The following is a 27522-nucleotide window of genomic DNA, read 5'->3' on the forward strand; positions in this document are numbered from 1 at the left end:
GCAGCAGGAAGCAGGACCCCCCAGGGAAGAGTTCTGTGAGGTGCAGAAAGAGTGAATTTCTCTTGTGGGTTTGCAGCAGCAGGCAGCAAACCAGGCAGCAAGTGATCAGTCTGGATCACATTAGATCTACTGAGATAATGGTCTCCTGTATAGTGAGCCTGGGTCAGCCCATCTGCTGATGGTACCCCAGAGCTTCAGAGCCTTCCTACTGGGGCTGGCTCATGATGTGCCTTTAGCAGGACATTTGGGGCAGAACATGACCTTTGAGAGGCTTGCCACCCACTTTTATTGGCCCCAAATGCGCAAGAGTTCAGACACTCATTGCAGGACCTGTCAGACTTGCCATACAAGTGGAAAGAGTGGGAGGAAGCAAAAGGCTCCTCTCCAGCCATTCCCTGTGGTCAGCACCCCACCCCCTTTGAACGGGTGGGGATTGACATTGCGGGGCCACTGGATCCCAAGATAGCCATGGGCAACAGGTTTATCCTGGTTTGGTGAACCATGCCACCCGGAAGCCATCCCTCTCAGGACAGTGACGCCCCCCCGTGGTGAGACGGGCACTGATGGGAATTTTCTCCTGTGTGGGATTCCCCAGAGAGGTGATGTCTGACCGAGGTACAAACTTCATTTCCTAGTATATGAAGTCCCTGAGGCAGGAGTGCGGTGTAACATACAAGTTCACCACTCCTTACCACCCCCAAGGTAATGGGCTGGTTGAAAGGTTCAACCGAACCCTCAAAGGCGCGATTATGGGTCAGGAAGAACCCATGAGGCATAAGTGGGACATCCTCTTACCATGCCTTCTCTTTGCTTACCGTGAGGTGCCACAGAAGTCCCTAGGGTTCAGCCCCTTTGAACGTCGCAGTAGGGAAGCGACGCATCACCTCCCCCAGAGTAAGGAACCGGCGCATCACTGTCCCCAACGCAGCAGTAGGGAACCGACGCATCACCTCCCCCAGAGTAAGGAACCGACGCATCACCTTCCCTGCAACACGTTTGTTTGTAGAGCATTACGCATCCAAAGTTACATTAAACGTATAGTCTTGCATTCACCTTCTAATGTGAACTGAGCTATTTCTACCATTCTAAAGTACAGTATTGTGGATTTTTGTTGTTTGTGGTCGTGATAAGCATATATAAAGAATATTTATTTTTTATATACAACCTGTATGGTGTCCATCTGTAGTGCTGTGGCTATATTACTGTATGTGTTCACAAATGCTTAACACACTGCCTCTGAGATAAGCCTGTCTGCTCATGCCAAGCTACAAAGGGGGTGAGCAGGGGTTATTATAGAAGTGTAGCCCCTTACCCTGACTAGACGCAAGAGTCCCTATATGGTCAAGGGTACCAACCTCTGCCAATAGAGACCCCCAAATCTAACAATGACGTGATTCCTACACCTTGCAGCTCTCATTTTCTTACCCAACATTTCCTATACTCTTATATACATGATTCATTGTTTAAGTGTGCTGTAAAGCGCTTGACACTCTACATTGAGATGTGTAGCGTGATAAAAGAAATGAAATGGGGGGCGTGGCTAACCATCATGGCCGACCGGACGTGAATCCAATCGGCTCCGTGCCAGGCTCTAAAAAATCCAGTAGTTTAGGGGGCACCAAATGCCCCATAGTTGGTTCAAAGGCTCAGCCTAGGTACCCAGGGTCTGAGGAACAACAAAAAAGATAGGGGACAGTCCCCCAGGTGTGATCGAGGAACCAGAGACATTGCTCACTGGTGCCCAAAGGGGTTTAAAATGGCAGCCATTACCCAGCTCGGCAGGGAAGAGACACTCTGATGCGGCAGATCCTACTGATGGCCGCGCACACCAGTGGCGGAAAGCAAGAGCGGAGGGCTTTGTTAGTTTGGCCCCCAGGGGTTACCTCCACGAGACGGCTGTCAGGTGATCGTCGCCACCGTCCCCCATGAGGGTAGACACACCCTCCCGCCAACATTGCAGGCTGACGGAGCAGGGGCCGCGGGGGGCCAAATTGGCTTGGAGATCCACCTAGTGGCAATCGTTGGTGCCGATGAGGAGCGGGGTCCCTCTTCACCAAATAGTCCGCTGAAGATTCCTAAGGACTACGGTGCCTGGCCTTAAGATGACGGCAGCCAGGCAAACAGTCAGCATCTCGTGAGCAGGCCCAGACGGCTCCGGTGATGTTCCCCGGTGAGGCATTGGGGACCCTGGGGCTGAATGCTCACATAACCTGAAGGTATCCTGCGCCGTTGGTGCCCGCGCGAGAAGACGTGCCCTACCTCCAGCAACCCTGAAGGATGGAACGGGTCCCCTGAGGGGCCGGAGATGCTTGGGACCACATGCTGCGATGTCAGCAGCACTTAAACAAAATGTAGCCACTAACCCTGGATGATCGTAAATGTGAACAATGGTAAGCAACTGGCCCCCCCAATCCCCTTGGAGCAACCCTACACAGAGTGAAACCAACACTACTATGTACAATTGCGCCCCAGGGAAAAGGGAAGTGGATAAAATAATAAACCCTGCGGACCTCACTGTTCTTTCTACTCCTGTTTCTGTAATCTGACATTCAACCCTCAGAGCAGGAGCGTGGGGGTCCTGTGGAGGCAACTCTCTAAGGAAATGAGACAAGAAGCCAGAGTTGGGGCAAAAACATGACAAGGACTACTCATACCACACCCAGTGAGAGGATCTATACTCGCATGCTCCACACAGCAGTTCTCAACAGAATATGGCATCTATGGTGGTTCAGCAAAAAGGATACATGCAGTGGAGTTCATTATCCTTTAAGTGAACAAGGGCAAGACTATTCAACATGTACAGGAAGACTGTAATCCGGTTCAAAAGAAACCACAAACAAGTAGTTCCTTCACTACGAGTTTGGAGAAGTAAAATCAGCAAGGTGATGTCAAAGTACAAAATTCTTCTATTCGGGCACGGGATACATAGAAAGCGCTCCTGCGCAAATGCTCCCCAAAAGCAACCTAAATACCTGAAAGCGGCTTGCGCTGAGGATTATCCATTGTATTGTATGCAACCACACGCTGGTCCGGTTCCTTCACTGGATCAGCGCACAAAGGGACCTGCAAGGCACAGGCAGCAGAAATCACGGCTCCGTCAGAAACAGCGACGGCAGCCAGCAAGGAGGAGAGTCTGAGTCTCGGCACTCCTGCGGGGAAGTACCTTCCGTGGCCGGAGCTCAGGGACTCGATCCTTCCTAAATGCAAACGGGAAGCGGAAACTCGAGATGTCCGCAGCAGGCTTGAAAATAACGGGAACCTGCCTAGCGCGGCACTCCGGTGGAGGATTTCATAAAGGTAGGAACTCGGGAAGCCAAGGATCAGTTTGTCAAGACCTGATCCTCGGATGAGGAGGGGCTTTGTAGCCTCCATGTGGGCCAAAGCACGGATCTTGCTACCGGCATTCAGAGCATAGGGTTCTGGGACTTGTAGTGCCCAGTATGTCGTTTGCCCCCTAGTGGTCCCTCATTCAAGGTGCTCTCATACTCAATCATTCTTGTGGTGATAGATGAGGAAGGAAGTGTGCTGAGCACCTTGTGCCCTCGAAGATTGCACGTGATTGCTACACCCCATCAGGAGACAAGCGATCACAACAGTGACAATCAGGGCGGCCCCCCTTTCACCGCAACAGCCCGCCAACAGGGGTTGTGAGGATAGGTGCCTGGCGCTAAGATGGTGGCGGCCAGGCGCCGACCGGGAGCCTCATGAGGGGGCCCAAGAGTGGAGCTCTTCCCAATTCGGTACTGTACCTGCGCCCCTAGGGTGGGCCCTCTGGTAAATGGTGACTATCGAAGACGGATCTATCCACTTGCCCAGGTATGAGAGCCTTCATGGCCGCATAAAGGGGAATGGTTGAGGTCCCATTCGCACAATCCCCCCTTAAGGCCCAGAGGAGTATCCCAAATAATCTTGCTCTCCACAGATTACTGAATACTGCCTATTAAGTCCAACAGCAGAGGGGGTGGTCCTAGGACCCCAAGAGTACACAGGCCCGCGCGGACCGTACAAGACCCGAGAAGTGGGGGATCACTTACTACACGCCCGCCCCCCCACCATTTCAAGCCCTGGAGCCCCGGACATCTAGCCCTCCCACAGCTGATCTCTTTTTACCGGAGTCAAGGTATTAGCGGTTCGGCCCGGCAAAGCAAGAGTGGACAATTGCTGCAGTGCCAAGTTCTCCATGGCCTCTCCCATGGCATGGACGGCCCGCGCAAGCAGTGGGTGAAGGTCTCTTTGCCACCCAATAAAGCACAGCCTCAAAGGGTCTCCAGCTTCTTTTGCCCTGCCACCAAGGGGGCAGTCAGGGGCAAACATACACGAGCATCCTACATTATGGCGCTCACCAGAGAGGATCTGCTGTCCTCACTACGGGAATAAGCAGGAGCTCAGGGATGACATCAAGGCCGACAAAGGGGCCTCATGTCACGCATTCAAGGCGGAAATGGGAAATCGGCTGGTGGCCCTGAAATCAGATGTGGACTCCATTGAGGCCCGTGCTCTCGAACTGGAGGCCAAACACAAGGAACCAGAGAACCGCATGAGACCATTGGAGACCCATTTTGTGAGAGGCGATATTATACTACTTGGAGACTTCAATTTGATATGGGACCCATCTTTGGATACCACACACGTCCATAGGGGAGCAGGAGGGGTTTTTAGCAAACAGCTTCAAGCAACTTTACACTGGGCTGGGCCTGGTAGATGTATGGAAAAAAGCTTATCCCTCGACCCGAGACTACTCCTTCTTCTCCCATTCGCATAGGACATACTCCAGAATCGATCATGCCTTCATAAGTCTCCCTCCCCTATACGGTGTTGGGAACCCGGTTTCACCCGATCTGCCTCTCGGACCACACGCCGTTAGAACTGACCTTAGATTGGCCTGCATACTTGATCTAAACGGAGGAAGGACCTTCACACTCCGGTTATGCTATGTAGTCCAAAAGGTATTAACTGTCGGTAGTGCCAATTGGTTATCCCCTGAGTTTAGGGAAGGCAATAAGATTTATTTGCGCTGCTCCCAGCAGGGGAGAGTGTCCCCAATTGCAATCTGTAGATATTTCAACCAACTTTAAACTTTTGTAAATGTTTGTCAAAAATAATTTTATTCTTCTTTTTAATTTCATAACCTTACTTTCTTCAGTAATGTTAACATAGAGGCTATATTAAGCACAGTGTATAAAAAAAACATTGAGTAAAATAGACATTGACAGTTTGATTCATAACATGCATGTGACTTATAATACGATTGAATCCATACAGCTTGGTGTAAAAAGGTGAGATGCTTTGGATATTCAAGTAAACACAATCTGAACGAAGCAGCACCTTTTCATGGCATAGTCAAGAATAAAGAAAGAGGTGGGCGAACCGGGAATGGGACATGACATAACGGAATGTGAATTGTTAAGCGAAGTACTCGTGCAAAAGAAACCATGTTGTGAGTTTCCTGAAACGTCATGCAAATCAGTGAGCTAAGAATAGACGGCGGTGACCCAAACTGAATGCAAGGTTTAAATGAGAGCCATGTGTTCACGGTGTACAGAAAATAATAATATGCAAAAACTTACAAACCTTTATCTTCCAGAATGGAAGTGTCTAAATAACTTCAACGTTCTACAGATGAGAAATAAAGAAAACAGATAAGTGCCTGGTATTTGGACGTAAAACGGCTGTAGGTGTTTTGAACGCTTTCCTAAGAGTTCTCACTCACCCAAAGTGCAGGAAGTGTTTAGCGTCAGTTGTCTCCTTCAAAACAAAGTTTTGCTCGATTCCCTGGGTGGGTTTGGAGTGAGGGGTCAGTGAATGGACCTAAATGTCGTGCTTACCCGGAAGTTTTCGGGGTCATGTGGTACCCGTGCATGGCTAAAAATAAATGAGGGACTTAACTAAAAGTCAGTCTCGGTTTGATGGTGTTTGGCTGCTAGGTAGAATCGAACTGTAAAACAGACTAAGGGGAAAGAAAGAAGAAAGATTACAGGTGTAGAAACAATATGTATTTGCACTAACTGCAATTGTCTGAAAGGTAGATATATGGAATGTATAAAAATTCACAAGTTGTTTTGGAACATCATTACAGGATGGTCAAGCAACTGATGAGTGTGTGATCTATCCTCTGAGTGAGAAGATGATTTTTAACATATTCGGGCTTATTTTAAACCTTATGTAGTAATACAGGATTTTCACCACATTCTGGTTTATATAAAACAACTTAAATCCAGTCTTTCATTTAAACCTTTGGGATTGACGGTGTTTAAGTGATTTATCCAGTACAACTCTCTTTGTAGTAGAAACAGGGTGTTATCTCTTCCTGGGAGAATTGGTACTTTCTCAAATATTGCGAATCTCAACTGGCTAGTATTGTGTTTCATTGTATTGAAGTGAGCTGCTACTGTGGATTTTGGGTTATTCATCCGGATATTGCTTTTGTGTTCTGTCAACCGAGTTTTGATTTTGCGTTCCGTTTTTCCTACGTAAACATACCTGCAGGGGCATTTCAGCATGTACACCACGTTGGAACTGTCACATGTCGCTGTTACCCTTAGTTTTATTTGAGTTCCTGTCGATGGATGTGGAATGTAGTTCCCTTTGATAATGGCGTTACAATTTCCGCAGTTCATGCAGGGTAAAGTCCGCTTATATTTCGTGTTTTGATTTTCAGTTTTTTTATTCAATGTTTCTTTGGGGTTGCGTGTTTGTAAATACGCGAATCTTGGAGATGAGCTGAAGATGCCTTTGAAATCATCCTCTAATGTTAGAATGGAGCAGTGTTTGATAATGGACTTTTTTATGCTCACACTCCTGGTGGGAAATTTGGATACAAATACTGTTCGTTGAGCATCCGTTTTTTTGAGTTTGGTCAAAAGCATACACGGTTACACACTAAATCCTCCGTTATCGTAGGAACGATTTACAACGAGGAGAGAGCGTCCCGAGGCCAACCGCTGCCACTCAACAAACAGCGACACATGGGAGAGGAGTTGGAGCATTGCCAATGCCTCTGACCTGTAGATAACAGAGGATTTAGTGGGTAACTGCGTGCATATGAGGAACGGGGTATCAAGTTGTAGTAAACCCTGTTACAAGTTAACTTGCGGTATTGAGCTAGCGCGAATGTGAGGTATAGATACAGACAATCCACCCAAAGTGAGTGATAGACTGCGGTTTTATATACAAGCAGACCCAGATGAGTGGGAAGTCGGATATATGAATGGTGTAAAGTTCGATTGGACTTTCCTATAGAAACAAGGATATAGAAAATAGGAATGACAACAGAGAAAATTTCAATCTACAGTCTTGAAAAAGGTGGAACAATAATTTTAACCATCGAAACGCGTTGACGCATAGTGTTCAACATAATCCTAGGGTCAACCCGATCCTGTATTTGCAAGATAAGGAGGGCACACAGGCCGGGTGGTTATTAATTCTCCCATAGGATATGTTTGTTTCAATGACAGAGTCTAAAAATATTTTTTCTCTTGGGTCTATGTTTTTTTTTTTAATTGTGATTGTATGTTTTGTGTAAAACTGTGATTATTTTATGATTTGTTTTTATGAACTGTTTTGAGACATGTGTGTGAGATTTTAACTGGTTTAATGAATGCTTTTTATAAAGTGAGATCAATAACTAAATAAAGACATGTTTTTGTCTTTTTCCAATTGAATAAGTTATCGATTAAGTTATTTTAGTTTGTGGGGTGGGCTGTAAGCTAAATAAATGTGTTTGTCTGATCGGTCAGACTAATGGTAATCTAGCAGTGGTTTAGGTTATATACGCAGAGTATCGCCCAAGGGATTGTTTGTTTATCTCGTGAAGAGTACCCTACTCCCTTGGTCCAAACAAAGGGGTCTCTCGCTGTCTTATTTACAATCAGTGATCAACTCTTCATTGAAAGTTGGTCTCCCTAACATTTTGGAAATTTCATTTTGCTCGGTGACGGCACACCATCTTCCTTTTAGTATATTTTGCATTACTCATTTCATTTTGTTTTGCTGTTGCACGATACCTAGGATTATAACGAATCGTGCCATCATGCAAAATGTTCCTGCTCTACCTTTTTTCCTCATGACCGTGGTGAACTTCAAATTCCATGGAAGAAATGGAAAAACATTTTTGCAAACTATGCAAGGATATGTGGTACATCTTTAAGTGCTGAACGTAAAATGTCTTTATTACTTCATTGTCTTTGCTCTAAAGGCCAAGAAGTATTTGAGCACTTACCTAACTTACCTACAGAAGTGTGTGAGGGTTTCAATGAATATGAAATATGTATAAAAAAATCGGATTTACATTATTTACACCTAAGGTTTCACAGGTTTTAGAAAGATACCAATATGGCAAGTGTATGCAAAGGTCCAATGAGTCTGTTGAAAAATATGTATTGGTTTTGAGAAAACGGGCCTCAATTTGCTCTTTTGGGGTTAGTAGTGATGTAAGATTGCGCGATCAGTTTATGTTAGGGTGTTGTGTAGAAAAAGCCATAGAAAGCTTTTGGCAAAAAGATGATCCATCTTCATTTGAAGTAGTTACGCTTGCAAAAGGTTTTGAACATAGCAAGGCCTGTGTTGAAGAAATAAAAAAAAGGGAATGCTAGTTCCAAAGAAGAAACAACACAATCAGCCACTTTACACAAAAAATCCAGTGATGGTTCCACTTCACGGTTTTTATCTGAAAGATACGGGGAAAGATGGGAAAACTATTCAAGGGAAGTGCTTTAGGTGTGGTGATTATGGTCACTATGCCAATTTCAAAGGATGTGTGGGTTGGAAAGCTACCTGCAAGACATGTGGGGAAAAGGGCATGTGTTGAGTTGCTATAGAAAGCTCTGGTACCAAAAATAATTCTTTTTTTTTTTAATCACGTAATTAACTGTAAACTTGTTGATGATTCATCAGGTGATGAAATTATCTTACACGTTCAAGACGTTATAGGAGGCCCTTGGGACATGGTTCAAATTGAAGGTGCTTCTGTTTCAATGTTGTTTGATTCTCGTGCAAAAATAACATTGATACAGAACGTTTTCTTGAAAAATATTTGTCGGGTAAGGTCAAAATATTCAAACCCGATATTTGTCCTAAAGGATATGGAGGTCAACCAACAGATTTGGTAGGCTATTTCAATGGGTCTTTGTATTTTAGAGACAGACTAGATTGGGAAAAATGTATGTTTCTGTGAGAGGTGACTCTCTTATCAGTTGGTATCACCAGAAAGTTCTTGGAATTTATCTTTATTCCAACGAAAATCCATCTGTTAAACTAAAACAAATTGCAGAGGTAGAATTTGTACGTTCTGATAAACCTGACTTTGAGAAAGAGTTTCCTGAAGTGTTTAACAACAAACTTGGTTGTGTGAAGAACTATGTCCACAAAATACGCGTAAAAAAGGTGGCTATTCATATTGTAAGCAAAGTTAGGGGGTCCCTTTGCTGGTTAAAGACAAGATGAAAGTAGAATTAGATACGTTGAAAGATAATGGCATAATTGAGGAAGTAGAAGCTACAGAGTAGCTAGCTCCTGTAGTTATGGTGAAGAAAGCTAATGGCGAGGTTCGCCTTTGGGTGGATCTGCGTGAGTTGAATAAAAATGGTTACCTAACATCAATGAAATGGTCTATCGTTGATCTCAAATCTGCTTACCACCAGGATAAACTACATTGTGTGTCACAAGACTTGACTGCCTTTGTTACCCCCTTTGGTACTTATAAGTGTGTGCGTATGCCATTTGGGCTAATCTCGGCAGCTCCCACCTTTCAGTGGGCGATGGAAAAGATGTTGAGTGGTATTCCAGGAATTAAAATGTATCAAGATGATGTATCGATGTTTGCTGAGAATGTGGTTCTACATAATCAACGTGTGCGTCAGGTGCTGCAAAGATTTAGAGACAGTGGTGTAACTTTGAAAGCGAACAAATGTAAATTACATTTGGATCAGATAGAATATTTAGGACACAGAGCTACCTCTGGGGGCATTGAGCCTAAAAAAGAACTGGTTGAAACCATCAACAATTTGTCCAGTCCCACTTCAAAGGAAGAAGTACTTAAGTTATTGGGGATGGCTGAATTTTATAATACATTTATTGTGAATTTTGCAGAGAAGACTCAGAATATGCGAGCTCTATTGAAGAAAGTTGTATCTTTCTTGTGGACTGAAGAGTGTGAGAAAGAGTTTAATTCTCTCAAGAACTCTCTAAAAAAGGACTGGGAGCTGTCCTTCTACAGAGACACAATGCCTTAGAAAGGACCATTTTGTTTATTTCCAGAAGTTTGAAAGGAGCAAAACTGAATTATTCAGTTATTGAAAAAGAGGCGTTGGCAGTATCTTGGGCTGTGCAGAAACTTAAAAAATGTGTCTAGGGGAATAAGTTTACTGTAAAAACAGATCTTACCCCCTTAGAGAGATTTTTAAGAAAAAAGTTTGGATGATGTGTCTGCAACCATAAGGCGCTGGATTATTAGTTTACAAGAGTTTCAGTTTGACGTTGAATATGTTCCTGGAACAAAGAACTGGGTAGCTGACTGTTGTTCTCGGTTAGTTAGCACTCATGATGCAAGTGAGAAAGTTTCTAGTGAGGAAGAAGAATTGGAAGTTAGTTTGCTAAGAGGAGTGATAGGAGAAGAAGAGTGGTTACTTGAAGTGAGTAAAGATGAGATCTTACAAGATGTGGTGCAGAAGATTACAAGTAATTGGTCTGTTGTTGATAAGAATCAGGTTGAGTTGCAGGACTTTTGGAGAGTTAGGGATGAATTGTCTGTGAAGGGAAGCTTGGGTCTCAGGGGGTCTAGATCGATTCCCCCAGGCTCATTAAGGGAATGATTGATCTCATTAGCCCATGACAGTCATCAAGGCATCTCAAAAACCAAAGAAAGATTGAAACAAATGTATTTGTGGCCGGGAATGGATGTCCAGGATTAGCGGGTGGTGAGGGAGTGTGTTGATTGTTAAAATGCAGACAAAACACTTAAGTGTAGAGATCAACCTATGATAATTAGTGAGATACCCAAAAAACCCTGACAAGAAATTGCTTTCGATTTTCTTGGTCCCATTCGTTGTTCCAATGTTGATAAGTACGTCTTGGTTCTTATTGATATGTTTTCCAGGTGGACTGAGATTGCGATTACTAATTCCAATGAAACACGTGATGTTATTAGATTCCTTGAACACGTTTTTGAGAGAGAGGGCTTTCCTGTGACAATGCTAACTGACAACGGAGTACAATTGGTTTCTCGTGAAATGGAAGAATTTTTGCAGAAGTGGGGTAGCAACATAAGAAGTCAGCACTGTTTCACTCTGAAACCAATGGCATGGTGGAGAGGTTGAACAAAGTACTCAAAGAGATGATACAGCGAGCCATTGCATGTAATTTGTGTTAAAGAGAGAGTTGTTGTGCAAGGTGAAGAACTATAGAGTAACTATAGAGTAACTCCCCATTCCGCCACAGGCTTCTCTCCCTTTGAATTGTTCAAGAGAAGGAAAGCAAATACTTTTGTCGGTCCATTTTGGGTAAATGACAAGGTGGGTGATGATTTGAGTGTGAAACAAAAAGAAGATTCCAAGAATGTAAGAGAATATAAGTTAGCATCTGAAAGAAAGGAGTGATTTGATTCTCGCAAGACGACAAAGGAAACTGTGGTTTACATTGGTGACTTTGTTAAGATTGAAAGTCCTCGAGGAAGTGTCTCCAGCACAGGTCTAAATTTTCAACTCCCATGAAAGACATTAAGGTCTTCAAGAATGCAGTGAGGACTGAAGATCATAGAATTTGGAACTTAAGACGTGTGGTAAGGGTAAATGTGAGAAAGTTTGTGGATGATCGGGTGAGGGCTGACAGAGCCGACAAACATGATTTGTGTGCCAACAAACAGAAGAAGTTCTAGGGTTTCTAGAAAATATCAGTATTTTGATGAGTTTGTTTGATACTCTTAATGAATTCTTATTTTATTGAAACCTGTGATGTTATTGCATTTTGTTTTTGATATTCTTAATTGTTCATACTCCTTAAATTGCTGTCCTTCATGTTTTAGTCATTGAAAGGAGGGAGGTGTGTAGTATCTAGTATTAGTATCTCTGCTGTAGCATTTAGGATCTCTGCTGTTAGTGGCATGTGTTGTATGCCATTGACAGATACTTCAGAATGTTGTATTGGAAGGCCACGGTTGTGGTTTCCATAGCAAGGGTGGGGGTTCCAGGAAGACTGGGAAAGCCTGAAGGGGGTTAGACGTGAGAAGCTGGAGTTGTTACCTCCTACTTGAATAAAGCACTCTATCAACTACGTTTCATCTTCATTTCATATACACATTTCTCATTTATAACCTTTACAATGAGTATTCATTACACATTTCAACTTGCAACGTTTTGCTTTATTATAGGTTGATAGTGCACCAACTGCTTATATGTTATACATCAATAGTGAGATTTATAATGTGAAGCAGATTTTAGTAAATGTGCAACAGAATGTTTATGTCAATTCCTCTACTTGACATCACTAATCACGGTGTCTGACCTGTTCATAATAACAATAAACAATTCTTTAAGTCTGATGCAAAGGCATCTTCAGAGAAAGACACCTTCAGATTCCTCTGAGAACTTGTAGGAGAGCGTGCTGTAAAAACATGTAAACAAAAAAGCCACATCTTGACATTTGCCAACTTTATCTCCGTTTTCAAAGTGCTGAATGTTAAAACAGAGCAAAGCTGTGACCTCTGATCTCAGATCCCAGTATCACATAAAAAGAAAAATGCTACTTACCAGTATGCATCTGTTCTTGGCATGTAGAGCTGGAGATTTATATACTTGTGCATAAATCGCCATCTGGTGTTGGGCTAGGATGTTTGCACGTTGTTTTTGTCTTAGAAGAAATCTTTGTAGTCACGAGATAGGTGACTCCTCCTTAGGGGGATAGTGTACATGGGCATCAACTCCATCTCCAGATTGTTTTCACATGAAGGGTTATGATGGCGTTAGTAAGAAATAGAAAGAGATGTCCATGTGTGATGTATCTAAGTAAGATAGTACTGCAACAGATAGAGGTATCTGGGGAGGCGGGTGGGCTCTACATGCCAAGAACAGATGCATACTGTTAAGTAGCATTTTCGGTTCGAGGCATATGAGCTGTAGGTCATATACTTGTGAACAGACAATACAGCAGTTATCTCCTTAGCGGTGGCTACCTATATCTGTTGCAGTGGTCTGAAAAAGTGTTCTTAATACAGCCTGGCCCACACTAGGTTGTTGTTTTGCTTGCACATCTACACAATAGTTTTTTGTGAAAGTGTGTGGTGTGGGACACGTGTTGGCTCAACCTGTGGCTACCTGTAATATTGAAGGAATGAAGTACAACTTTATTATAAAGGAGAATAAACATCAAGAAGAATCACTTGAGAAGACTAGTTTTTGGATTGACTGTGATACTAACGCTACGCCTGTGGCTCAGGACTTTGAATTTGTTTGGCCGTTGTTTGCACCCATTTAACAACGAGGGGCGGTTGTTGTTCAACTTCCTTGGAGCACTATCGTAAATGCTTCAGATATAAGTGTTTTGCTTTACTTGCAGTCAAATCACCATGCGCAGCCTAAATACCCCTACTGCCCATCCTTTTTTCACATTTAACAATCCACCTTGCAATTCCCGCTTTTGAAATGGGTTTGCCCTTTTGAGGTGGGGAGAAAGCCACAAAGAGTTGTTTGTTCTTTCAATGTAGTAGAGTATTGCTCTTTTAACGTTTAGCGTGTGAAGAGCTCGTTCTGCCACTGAGTCTGGTAGAGGGAAAAAAATTGGGAGTTCAACAGACTGGTTAAGGTGGAAGGCAGAAACGACTTTAGGTAAAAATTTAGGATTGGTTCGAAGAACCACTTTGTTATGATAGATTTGCAAAAATGGTTCATGTATGGTTAATGCCTGGAGTTCACTAACTCTTCTAATCAATCAATTAATCAAGAGTATTTGTAAAGTGCGCTACTCACCCGCTAAGGTTTCAAGGCGCTGGGGGGGGGGCTGCTACTGCTCGAAAAGCCAGGTCTTGAGTTGCTTCCTGAAGGAGAGATGGTCCTGGGTGAGTCATAGGTGGGTGGGGAGGGTGTTCCAGGTCTTGGCCGCAAGGTAGGTGAAGGATCTTCCTCCAGTGGTGGTTCTGCTGATCTGTGGGACGGTGGCGAGGGCGAGGCTGGCGGAGCGGAGCTGGCGGGTTGGCGTGTAGAACGTGAGGCGGTTGTTGAGGTATGCGGGGCCCAAGTCGTGGAGAGCCTTGTGTGCGTGGGTGAGGAGTCTGAACGTGATCCTTTTGCTGACGGGGAGCCAGTGCAGGTCCCTCAGGTGGGCGGAGATGTGGCTGTGTCGGGGGATGTCCAAGACGAGTCGTGCTGAGGCGTTCTGGATGCGCTGGAGTCTTTTCTGTATTTTGGCGGTGGTCCCAGAGTAGAGGGCGTTCCGGTAGTCCAGACGGCTGGTGACGAAGGCCTGGGTGACCGTTTTCCTGGTTCCAGTGGGGATCCAGGGGAAGATCGTACGGAGCATGCGGAGTGTGTTGAAGCAGGAGGAGGTAACGGCATTAACTTGCCTGGCCATCTTGAGGGAGGAGTCAAGGATGAAGCCCAGGTTGCGTGCGTGGTCCGTGGGCTTGAGTGGGGGACCCAGAGCAGGGGGCCACCAGGAGTCGTTCCAGGCGGAGATGGATGGGCCGAGGATGAGAACTTCCGTCTTGTCTGAGTTCAGAGATGTGATAGCAACTAGGAAGGCTACTTTCCAAGTGAGGAACTGTAATTCGGATTTGTGCAGAGATTCAAATGGGGCCCATGAGTCTGGTAAGGACAATATTTAGATTCCAGACCAGAGAGGGTGGAACTCTGGGTGGAACTATTCGTTTAAGTCCTTCTATAAATGCTTTGATAGCAGGTACTCGAAATAAAAACAAGTGTTGTCTATTTTGGAGATAAGCTGCTATTGCAGAAAGATGTAGTCTTATAGATGTATATGCTAGGTTACATTGTTGTGGTGCAAGAGATAACAGATTATCAGGCACATGCATCAAAGGATTTTGCGATCGCAAACGGTGCGAATCGCAAAAATCGGCCGTTTGCGATCGCAAAATCTGCATTTGGAATGCATGAAGGGTAAAGGCCCTCGCAATTTGAGAATTTGCAAATATTTGCGAATTCTCAAATTGCGATTGCATTTAAGGAATCGCATTTTGCGATTCCTTAAATGCAATGCATGAAACTTTAAAAAATTGCGATTTCGCAATTAGAGGGAGCAAATTACCATGAGGTTGTACCTCATGGTAATTTGCAAAAACTTTGAAAAATTTACTTTGTGCATTTTTCTAAGTTCCATGTTGTGCAGACACATGCCCTAAGGGCATGTGTGTGCACAACATATGTGCACAGATTGATTTCAGGGGTGCAACAGGGTGTCCTTTGGACACCCCTGCACCCTTGAAATCGCATTCTCAATTTGCGATTCGCTAATTGCTAATCGCAAATTGAGAATGTCTTCCCATTCATTCCTATGGGCCTCTAGGCCCATAGGAATGAATGGGGAGGTATTCCTTAATTGTGATTCGCAATTTGCGAGTCGTAATTAAGGAATATTAAGAAATCGCAATTTTTTTTGCAATTTCTTGATGCATTGCATTTTGCAATTCCTTAATTGCGATTCCTTATTTTTCGCAATTAAGGAATCGCAAAATGCAATATTGATGCATGTCCCTGTAAGTTCTGAATAGAAGTATCTAGTGGATTGATTTTGCTATTTGTACCGTAAATCACAAATCGTTTCCACTTTGCTACATAGCATGCTCTGGTGGTAGGACGTCTAGCCTCTTTAATGATGTTCATGCAGTCTGGCTGAAGATTGAGGTAGCCAAACTCTAAGACTTCAGGTGCCAGATGGCAAGGTTGAGTTGACTGGGCTCTGGATGCCTTATCTCTCCATGGTTCTGAGTAAGAAGCTCGGGTGAAAGTCGTAGCTTTTGAGGCGGAACTACTGATAGTTCCAAGAGGGTTGTGAACCATGGTAGTCAAGTCCATGTTGGAGCAACCTGGATCATTGTGCGGGAATGCTGTTTGAGTTTCCAAACCACTAACGGAATGAGCGGGAGAGGCAGAAAAGCATAAGCCAATTTGCCTGACCAGTTCATTCATAGTGCATTGCCTTTGGACAATGGGTGTGGATACCTGGACGCGAAGCTTGGGCATTTTGCGTTTTGGTGTGTGGCGAACAGATCTATTTCTCAGTGGCCCCACATGTGAAAGAAGGGAAGAAGAACTTGAGGATGAAGTTCCCATTAGTGGATCTGCTGTCTTAGAAGACTGAGCAGATCCGCAATTTGATTGTGTACTTCTAGGTGGTGTTCCGCATTGAGATATATGTTTTGCGGAATGGCCCATCTCCATATGCTTTGAGGTAGGTGCGAAAACTGCAGAGAGTGTGTCCCCCTGTTTCTGGATGTAGTCAATTGCTGTCATGTTGTGTGTAAGGACCAGGACAGCTTTATATACTAGATGGAGTTGAAAGGATCTTAACGCTAGGAAAATTGCCAACAATTCCAGGTAATCTATGTGGAATTGTTTTTGCTGAGGGGTCCACATGCCCTGAATGGTATGGTTATGAAGATGAGCTCCCCAGTCGGTGAGCAATATGTCTGTTGTTAGCACTATCCGTGGAACCGGGTCAAGGAACGGCCACCCTTAGGAAAGGTTTTGTGTGTTCCACCACTGCAGAAAGCGATGTGTGCGGCCGCCCACCAACACCAGATCTGTTAGCGGACCTTGAGCCTGGTTCCAGTGACGTGCTAAACACTCCTGTAAGGGACGCATTTGGAGTCTTCCATAAGGGACTATCAGAATGTAAGATGCAAATCATCCCGATTAGCTGCATGAACACTCGAGCTGGTAATGAGTGGTGAGGCTGAAATTTTGATATTAGAGCTTGCATGTTGCTTTTCCTGACTGGGTTGGGGTATGCTAGAGCTTTTGAGGTGTCTGTTGTAGCTCCTAGATATTGTTGTGTGCTGGACGGTTGGAGGTGGGATTTGGTGAGGTTCACAGTGAATCCCAAGTCATGAAACAAATGGATTGTTTTGTGTATGTGTGTTGCACACAGCTGATGTGTGACTTGGCTTTTATGAGCCAGTCGTCCAGATAGGGGAACACGTGAATATGTTGTTTTCGTAAGAGATGCACCACTAGTGCGAGGCACTTGGTGAAGACTCTGGATGCTGTAGTCACCCCTAACGAGAGGACTTTGAATTGGTAGTATTGACCGTCTACCACACACCTGAGATATTTCCTGTGAGCGGGGTGAATGGGAATATGAAAGTAGGCATCCTTTAAATCCAGAGTGGAGAGAAAGTCACCCTGTTGAAGCAGTGGAAACACCTGTTGGAGAGTGACCATGTGGAAGTGGCCTGGCTGAATGTGGAGGTTCAACGGTCTGAGGTCCAGTATTGGCCTGTGAGAGCTGTCCTTTTCTGTAATTAGAAAATAGAGGGAGTAAACCCCTGTGCCTTGACGAGGCAAAGGGGACTTGTTCTATTGCATGTTTTTGTAATAGAGAGAGAACCTCTTGTTTGAGAAGAGTCAGATGTTCTGAGGACATTGGACATTGTTTGAAAGGGATATTTGGGGGAGTGGATGTGATTTTCAGGCAATAAGCATACTGGATAATTTGTCTTACCCACTTGTCTTTTGTGATGAAATTCTAGACAGGTAGGAACTGTGAGAGACGTCCCCCCGACAGGAGTGGGATGATCAGGGGGAAGTGAAGGGATGTCACTGCTTGGTGGTAGGGAATTTGCGGGTATTGTTACCGCGACCTCTTCCCTTCTGTACCCTCCTCGAAAATATCCTCTGGAGGAGGTAGTTTGATTGGGACTTTTATATGTTGAAGAGAGATGTGCTGAGCAAGTATTTTTGGAGCCAGCCCTGTAAAAGAAAGGAGCGACAAAATGAACCTCTAGGGGAAGGTAATTGCAAGGCCCCCATGGACTTGACAATGTCAGTATCCTTTTTCATCTCTAAAGATGTATCGATTGTGGGTCCAAAAAGATGCTCTTGGTCAAAAGGCTGATTAAGAATAGGGGATTGCACCTCCTGCTTGAATCCGCAGATTTGGAGCCAAGCGTGCCTGCGTAGTAAAACGCTGGTATTAATAGCACGAGATGCCGTATCACATTTGATAGATGTGTTGCATATTAATTTACCCTCCTGTATAAGGTCATTAGCTTTGTTTTTATATTGTCAGGAAGATGTTGCATAAGCTTTTCAAGCTCATCATTGTGAGCTCTGTCATATCTGGCCAACAAAGCTTGGGCATTGGCAATCCACCAATGATTTGCAGCTTGTGACATAATATGTTTCCCGGATGAGTCTATGAGTTTTGATTCCTTATCAGGAGGAGGCACGTCGCCTGTGCTTTGTGAATTAGCCCTCTTACGTGCATTAGACAGCACAAGAGAATCTGAAGGGACCTGACCTTTGATGTACACTGGGTAATTGGGAGCTGCCTTATATTTTTTGTCCACCCTGGTGTTATGTATCCTGGCTCTGAGGGGGTCTTTAAACACTTCTGGTGCATGTTTTAGCATGCCTTTTAGCATTGGCAGGGTGTGTGTGGACTTTTGTGAGGGTGCAAATGTTTCTAATAAAACATCTTCCTCTAAGGGATCAGAGTGTAATTGTACCCCATGGTTTTGGGTAGCCCTGATAATTAGTTGCGCAAAACCAATATTGTCATCTAGTGGTGAGGACCTAGCGGGATAGAGGTCCGGGTCATTGTGTGGTATGGGATCTGCATTGTAATCATCCCAAAGAACTGTATCATGTGGGATGGTATGTGCGTCATCATCCCTATCTGGATCTCCGTTCCCATCCCCATCAGAAAAATCATCTTCATCATCCTGTGGTTGAGGTGAAAATGTATGTTGTGGGGAGTGTGCAGGAGAAATTAACAAATTAGGATCAGCCGGAGAAGGAGAGGGAGGTGGAGCAGTATTAGTGCCCATTTTTTCCGTTTAATGGGTATTTTAGAGTCTTCTGGAGTGTCCAGTTTCCTGTTTCTGGGTCAATGTATAGTGTTTTTTGCTTTGGATCCGAACAATCTTGTACAGACTGTTGTTTGGATACAATGTCCTTTTTCGGTGCCAATGACTTAGGGTCAGAATATTATTTTGTCTTTGTCTCTGAAGCTTTCTGCGGGGTCTTGGACTCTAGCTTTCGTTATAGCAGTTTGTGGCTCCGAGACCTTTTTCGGCTCAATAGGTTTTTGTTTAACCTGTTTCGGCTCCGAATGCTTGTCCTTTGTTTGTTTCGACGCCGATGGCATCAAGGCTGTTTTCGGTGCCAACAAAGAAGGGTGTGGCACATCTTTAGTTTTGGGATTCGGTGCCAGAGGTGACTTGTCGGCACGGGAATGGGGTGGGCTCGAGCCCGAGCTGGAAGGCTTTCCTTTCGGTTTCATAGCTGGGCCTGAGGGAGGGCATCTGAAATGTGTTGCCGGTGTTGACCTGAGCCCGATGGGGAAGGTGTTACCGGAGCCTTTTGTTTGGGGTTGGTTAGGAGAGAGGTCTCAGTATTCACGGACCACTGAGCCGGGGTGACTGTCTTGTCTTCGACGTCGGAATCGTCGGCTTCGGAGACGGAGATCTCTGCTTCATCAGCTTCTTGTTCTGGCTGGACACTGGGTGACGTCAAGCCCGAAGGTCACAGATGGTTTTCTTTAACCTGAAAGATGCTGAGGCCTGGCAGTTCTTGTCCTTGTGCTCTGGTGAGAGGCAGTGATTACAAACCTGGTGTAAGTCAGTGTGTGGGAACTTAGCACCACACCCGGTGCATTTCTTAAAAGGAGTCCTTTACATTGACTGCTGGCGTGATTGGCGCGGATATGCCCAACGGCCCGCATCGAAGATCTAGGTCGATGATTTTATATTTTTTGGAGATGGGCATTGAAAAGGAAACGCGATTGAGACAATACCGTTGAGTGGTGGGGGACTGCGCGTCGAAGGGGGTTCGAAAACGACACCGACCCGGAGCGCAGTAAATCACATCCGAACCAGATGGTGGAAAAAACAATCTGAAGATGGAGTCGATGCCCATGCACACTATCACCCTAAGGAGGAGTCACCTAGCTCATGACTACAAAGACTTCTTTGAACATAAAAACAAAGTGCAAACATCCGAGCCCAAAACCAGGTGGCGCTCTATGCACAAGTATATGATCTACAGCTCATATGCCTCAAACACAACCTTCTCATGAAACGAAGGTATGTGTGACAGGCCATTTGAGAAACTCGTGCAGGCACTTTGGTGAGGGTGGGGAGTTTTACAATAGGTTGGTTCCATCAACCAATGCTTTAATTCAATAAACACCATCTAAATGCCTCTCAATATGTTGTTATTCTTTTGTATATATTGTTTAGTCATCTATTCAGTTGTAACCATTTTGCTTATGTTTATTAGATATGTATTCATATCCACATTAAGTTAGGGCATTCATTTGCAACACAGCATGTTTTATTATATAGTGTAGATTTTTTATTTATGCTCAACCATGAGGTTCTAGAACTCACTAATAACTAATAAATAGTAATGTAGTCTCACAAGACTAATTGTCACTCTAGACACCCCATCCCCAAATAAGTCATGGGTGGTACATGGTTTACAGTCTGCCTGACTTCCTGGCAAGAATTGGTAACCCGTCCTGAGCCTGTGCTTGCCAGATGGTTTGGGGTGTCTAAAACTGGGTTGTCTTTGCTGGTGAACCTGCAAAAACGTATCACTTGTTTGCTTATTGTAAAGGACCAAGAGGAAATATGAATGACTGTGCCACCTTCCTTCTTATAAGTACAATCCTCATGCTGTAGCCTGTGTGGGGAAGGATGCCTAGGATGTCAGAGAATGTGTGGTGAGTTATATTTCAGGGAAAGGGAAAGAGGTCAAACTGTTATTCAATGGGTCAAGTATTCCAACTAGCTTTCTACAATGTTCACAGAAACAAGCGGATACAATACCAAGCTGTGAGGAAGCGTAGCACAGAAGCTTTTAAGATCTGCTCAATTGTAGCATCTTCTGGTGAATCACACATGCCAGGTGAAGCAGATAAGGGAGCTACAGATAATTGGTATATCTTTCTGCCCATTAACATCTGGATTAAGTCAAGCTCAACAACTGGAACATATGATCAATCCAATCATAACCTGGAAAATTGCTCATGGGTTTTTGTTTAGGGTTGAGCATTTACATATGGAAAATGATGCTTCATCAAGGCTCATGAGGCTTTCCCTTAACATAGCACTAGAGCCAGTAATTACTTAATTTGCTTTGAGTAGCTCGTCATTTGCAAAACCTGCCCCCCTGTAGATGGACATTAGGACAACCCATGGTGTGTGTGTATATATATATATATATATATATATATATATATATATATATATATATATATATATACAGTCCACATCCCCTTCACCTGGAAGAAGAAAAAGCCACACATAGGTAACCTGGTCCAGCACACTTTATTGCGCGGCTTTCTGGCATGACGCGTTTCATAATAAAACTTTTTCAAATGCCTTCAATCCTTGAATGCTCGCCAATGTCCACCTTTTAAACAAAATGTCTTGCTGCGATTGGCTGCTGACACCTGACAGGTACTAGGGAGTATCCCAAAACTCGGCACTCCTGGTCTCAGGAACGGCAGTCACAAGGCGTCTGTACTGCCCCAGTGGGCGGTCACTGCCTATACTTCCTCAATGCACCTGGATGTTCTTGTGGAAAAAGCGGCTGGCCTGCACCTTCACCCCCCCACACACTACAGTTGCAGACTCGGAACATTCCAACAGTGCAGGCAGTTCCCTCGTGCAGTTCACTGTCCAAAACTGGTAGGCTGCTCCCGTGAAGCGTGGTGGTTCGGCGTTTCCCCAGACAATGAGGTGTTACCAACAAAGCACTTGCCACTGCTAACACCGAACTTCCTTTGTGGGGTGGGGGCTCCAAATGCGCTGGGGCCGCGCACAACATATACAGTCCAAATCCCCTTCACCTGGAAGAAGAAAAAGCCACACATATATATATATATATATATAATGTCCAAACCTGACGTTTTGGCGGTGCAAAGCAGGCACTGACTCCGTGGGGTCTTTTTCAGGAAAAAGTTTTTATTTTTGCAAAAGATAAAGATTCGACGCGTTTCGACGGCCATACCGCCTTGATCACAACAGTGAATGCTGGTGAGATAGGATCCTATATACAAACAAACAAGTTGCTGATTGGTTAGGGTGGTCATGTTTTAGACACCATGGTAACCATTAAATTCATGGCTACCAAATCGTTGCATCGTTTCTACACATCGATCTTTGTGTTTCACCAATATGTGAATAACCTAATAAATGATAATAATTTTAACTAATACATGGCTTGTGTGACAATTAAAACACATTGTTATTTTCACACAACCCGTATCTTCCGTGTTATTGGAAATCTTGTATATGTATGGTGGCACCTGTGCAAATCATGCATAAATACATGCTACAGTAGCATTATGGTACATGTATGATTGTGTAAGCTATAGATGTTAGTTATTACATCGTATAGTTGTATATTGGCATAATGCCTTAACCCGTTCAAAAAGAGGGGAGGGAAAGGGGGGGGGGGATTACAGCCCAAGTGGGCAATCTAAAGAACCGAAAGCACACATTGGGTACTAAGTTTAAATACATGTCATTGCATCACTGCATAATGCCTTATTTAGACAGTTCAAAAGAAATACAGCCCAAGTGGGCAATTTAGAGAACCGAAATCAACACTAAGTGATAGGGTTAGTTCATGACAATGCATCCCTGTATACCTGTCCCATTCTTGTCATACATTGTTGCTATTTACATATACAACCGGGTCCACCATATATTTTTCTTAATCTAAATTATAAGTGTAACAACCACCTATTTTTTTTGTGATTAACATCTGCATAGAAAAAAAAATTCTCTTAAAAAGCCTATGTTTGCAGCTCAGTATTTAGGCTATTGTCTCCAACTGTTACAAAGGGTGTGGGCTCGGGTCGGTTGGGGCAACTGAGTGACAGTAAAAAATTTATTATTTTTCTTATAAATGTACACTAAGTGCTTCATCTGCGTTAAGGTCCGGAGGGGCCTTTGTATTTAGGAGGATGATGTAACGGGATTCGAGTCTCCTTAGGGCAAGTAATCTATTCCCCCCTCTTATACTCTTCTTTACGTGATCCACGACAAAGTATCTTATATTGTCGGCATCTCCCCCATGGTCTTTGTTGATGTGTCTGGCCACTGGATACGTGGGGTCATCACCCGCACATGGACAGGATGAATAGTACTGCCCACGTATTGTTTTTTACAACTACACTGCAGGACGTAGACTGCATAGTCTGTCTTGCATGAGTAATTCTCACGAATTTCCAGTGGCTGTTTCCTGTGTGGCACATCAAATTTGGTCATGTTAAGGCCATATTGACACGCTTTGCACTTAATGCACTTAAATGAAACGTTTCTACTTTTTAGCCATGGTATGTTTTTCTTTTTCAAGGATGGAGTATTTACAAAAATCTCATCTTTCATGCTTTTCGCCTTTCTGAAAGTGACCTGAGGGACTTTGTTGCACATACTGCCAATCACTGGGTCATTACGTACTATTGGCCAGTGCCTATAGATGATCTTTTTTAGTTGTTTATGGTAGGCATTGTACCCTGTGATTAAGCAAGGGATGTTCGTGCTTTGTTTGGACATTGGTGCATTGGATACATGTTTGAACAGTAGAGCTTTCCTATTCCTGGTCTCACTTTTTCTTGCTGCTATTTCAAGTGTTTGCTCAGTATACCCTCTGCTGGTCAGTCTGCTAAATAGATTAACCTTAGACTCTTCATATGTCTCTTCTGTGCTACAATTGCGTCGCATTCTTAAGCACTCTGCATATACCACTTCCCTCCTGAGGCACAGCCGGGAGAGGAAACGCTGCTAAACTTGCTGATTTGCACAGATTGAAAAAACTGCTTTTAAATTGTTTTTAACTTGTATTCACCTGCTTTCCACAGAGCGGAGCTACCGCTCAGAGGGAGTGCCTGAGAGAGCCCTCCTCAGCCGCCATGGCCACGAGGAAGCAAGGGACACGCCCCCTCGTAGCCACGCCCACTTTCTCGCCATATATAGCGCGCTGACCCACAAGCGCACTGTATACCACTTCCCTCCTGAGGCACAGCCGGGAGAGGAAACGCTGCTAAACTTGCTGATTTGCACAGATTGAAAAAACTGCTTTTAAATTGTTTTTAACTTGTATTCACCTGCTTTCCTCAGAGCGGAGCTAGCGCTCAGAGGGAGTGCCTGAGAGAGCCCTCCTCAGTCGCCATCGGCCACGAGGAAGCAAGGGACACGCCCCCCTCGTAGCCACACCCACTTTCTCGCCATATATAGCGCGCTGACCCACAAGCGCACTGTATACCACTTCCCTCCTGAGGCACAGCCGGGAGAGGAAACGCTGCTAAACTTGCTGATTTGCACAGATTGAAAAAACTGCTTTTAAATTGTTTTTAACTTGTATTCACCTGCTTTCCTCAGAGCGGAGCTAGCGCTCAGAGGGAGTGCCTGAGAGAGCCCTCCTCAGCCGCCATCGGCCACGAGGAAGCAAGGGACACGCCCCCCTCGTAGCCACACCCACTTTCTCGCCATATATAGCGCGCTGACCCACAAGCGCACTGTATACCACTTCCCTCCTGAGGCACAGCGGGAGAGGAAACGCTGCTAAACTTGCTGATTTGCACAGATTGAAAAAACTGCTTTTAAATTGTTTTTAACTTGTCTTCACCTGCTTTCCTCAGAGCGGAGCTAGCGCTCAGAGGGAGTGCCTGAGAGAGCCCTCCTCAGCCGCCATCGGCCACGAGGAAGCAAGGGACACGCCCCCCTCGTAGCCACGCCCACTTTCTCGCCATATATAGCGTGCTGACCCACAAGCGCACTGTATACCACTTCCCTCCTGAGGCACAGCCGGGAGAGGAAACGCTGCTAAACTTGCTGATTTGCACAGATTGAAAAAACTGCTTTTAAATTGTTTTTAACTTGTATTCACCTGCTTTCCTCAGAGCGGAGCTAGCGCTCAGAGGGAGTGCCTGAGAGAGCCCTCCTCAGCCGCCATCGGCCACGAGGAAGCAAGGGACACGCCCCCTAACCCTCCCAATAAATATGTGCATGTACAGGAAGCGCAGCGGACGAGCGCAGCGGGAGCGACGATTGCGCGCCGAAGGCGCGCATAAGGCAAGCTTGTCTGCGCTCGTCCGCGCCGAGTCCGGGCCAAGGGCCAGATCCCCTGTCCCCCGATCTACTGATCGCATATTCTACAGTGCGGACCCCCTTCATAGTCTGAGGGCCCCCACGGTCAATCACAGTTGTCACAGATACCCTGCTGACAACCTACCCCAACTCTGCCCAGAGTGCCACAAACTCCTCAAACCCACTACTACCCCCAAACCGCTCCACAATTTTCGGATGTTCTTGCTGAACTGCCGCTCCCTCCCTAAACATACAGCCGAAATAATGCTGTTAATAGAAGAACACTCACCTGACATTCTGTTCTTAACAGAAACCTGGCTCTCCCCGGAAGCCGATCCAGCCGTAATAGCTGCGCTTCCTGCAGGTTTTCAAATCCTGCGCCAGGACCGGTCAAAAGGGAGGGGAGGAGGTCTAGCCATAATACATAAAGAGCAGTTCAACTGCAGAGTGGTCGGCGAAACCATTCTAGACTGTGAAAGCCTCACCTTTAACATTGAACTTTCCCCCAATAAGTGCCTTTCAGGCACCCTGATCTATCGACCTCCAGGCCCCCCCAAGCAGTTCCACGTCAGCCTACCCACAAATGTATCCGAACGTATTAATTCCTCACCTAACTTCATCCTGCTAGGTGATTTTAACATTCACTTTGACTCGCCCTCTGACCTCACCGCTTCGACTTTAACAGGCGACCTAGCAGCCCTGCTGCTCTCACAACGGGTCACCCTGCCCACACACGTAAAAGGCCATCGGCTTGACCCAGCTTTTAGCAACTGCACTGACTTCCTAACCAGTCCTCCCATTCCCCTTCCCTGGACGGATCATTTCCTGATCCCCATCAACTGGACTATCCCTAAACCCCCCGAACCCACCCCCACCACAAGACTCAAGAGAGCCTGGTCCCATCTAATGATTGATAACTGGACCAATGCACTTATAGAGACCCGACCCCTGATCACGGATAACCCCGATCCAGCCAACCAGGCCTACGTCAATTGGATTTCCCAATCTCTCGACATTGCCCTCCCGAAAAAGGAAATCACGCTTAAACGCCTCCATAAAACTGCCCCGTGGTACACGGAGAATTTGAGAGACAAAAAACGGTGCTGTAGGAAATTCGAAAGACGTTGGCGAACTGATTATTCATCGGTACATAAAACTCTCTACCGAGAAGCCATCAGCAACTACAAAAGTCTGATAAAGGAAGCCCAGGCCGCCTACTTCTCGGAGAAAATTGTCCTTGCAAAATCCAAACCGAAGGAAATTTTTAAAATCATAAAACAACTAACCAAACCCCCTCCCAGCCTACCAGTGGACAAACCCACCTCCCATTGCAACAAAGTTGCCGAATTGTTCCATCAGAAAATCAGTTCCATCTACTCGGCCTTCCCCCTGATCAATCCCCCTCCGCCCATTACATCTCCACACCCCGCTGAACCAGTTCATAACCCTCAATCACCCACGCTGTCTCATTTTCCTCCACTGGAACTTGTCTTGTTGGAGTCTCTGGCACGCAAAGTCAAATCTGGTTCCCCCAATGACCCTGCCCCCCCAGAGATAATAATGGCCACCTCACAAACCACCCTACCCATACTAAGGGACGTCCTAAACACCTCCATCTCCACGGGCATAGTTCCTACAGTTTGGAAGCAGGCCATGGTGAAGGCCCTGCTGAAGAAGCCCAGCCTAGACCCCACGAATATGAGCAACTACCGCCCAATAACCTTGCTCCCCTGGGCGAGCAAGGTCCTGGAGAAATACATAAATCTCCAACTTACCAACTTTCTAGAAACCCACCTTCTTCTCGACCCCACCCAAACCGGCTTTAGACCCAAACATGGGACCGAGACCGCCCTCCTCATGGTCACTGAGGAGGCCAGGAAAATCTTAGATCAGGGAGGATCAGTGGCAGTGATCCTCCTTGATCTCAGTGCGGCCTTCGATACGGTCAGCCATGTCACCCTGCTGGACCGCATGGCCCAGGTCGGGATCAAGGGTAAAGCGTGGACCTGGTTCCGGTCTTTCCTGAAAGATAGATCTTTCCAGGTGTTCGATGGTGATTCAGTCTCCACCAGCATTCCTCTGAACTGCGGCGTCCCCCAAGGATCCTCTCTGAGCCCGGCACTCTTTAACCTGTACATGAGACCACTGGCTGATGTCGTCCGTCCGTTTGGGATCAAGATCATTTCCTACGCGGACGACACGCAGCTGGTGGTCTCCCTGACACAGGAGACCAATCTACCTGTACAGAGCGGACT

The 27522-nt window shown here is 45.2% G+C and overlaps 1 protein-coding gene across 1 annotated transcript in view; it reads right to left on the bottom strand.

Moving 5' to 3' along the window:
• Positions 1–27522, bottom strand: part of FANK1 (fibronectin type III and ankyrin repeat domains 1) — a 965446-nt gene that overhangs the window by 701483 nt on the left and 236441 nt on the right. The window lies entirely within an intron of this gene.

This window comes from Lissotriton vulgaris, chromosome 5 (assembly GCF_964263255.1).
Source record: "Lissotriton vulgaris chromosome 5, aLisVul1.2, whole genome shotgun sequence".
NCBI classification, from domain to species: domain Eukaryota; kingdom Metazoa; phylum Chordata; class Amphibia; order Caudata; family Salamandridae; genus Lissotriton; species Lissotriton vulgaris.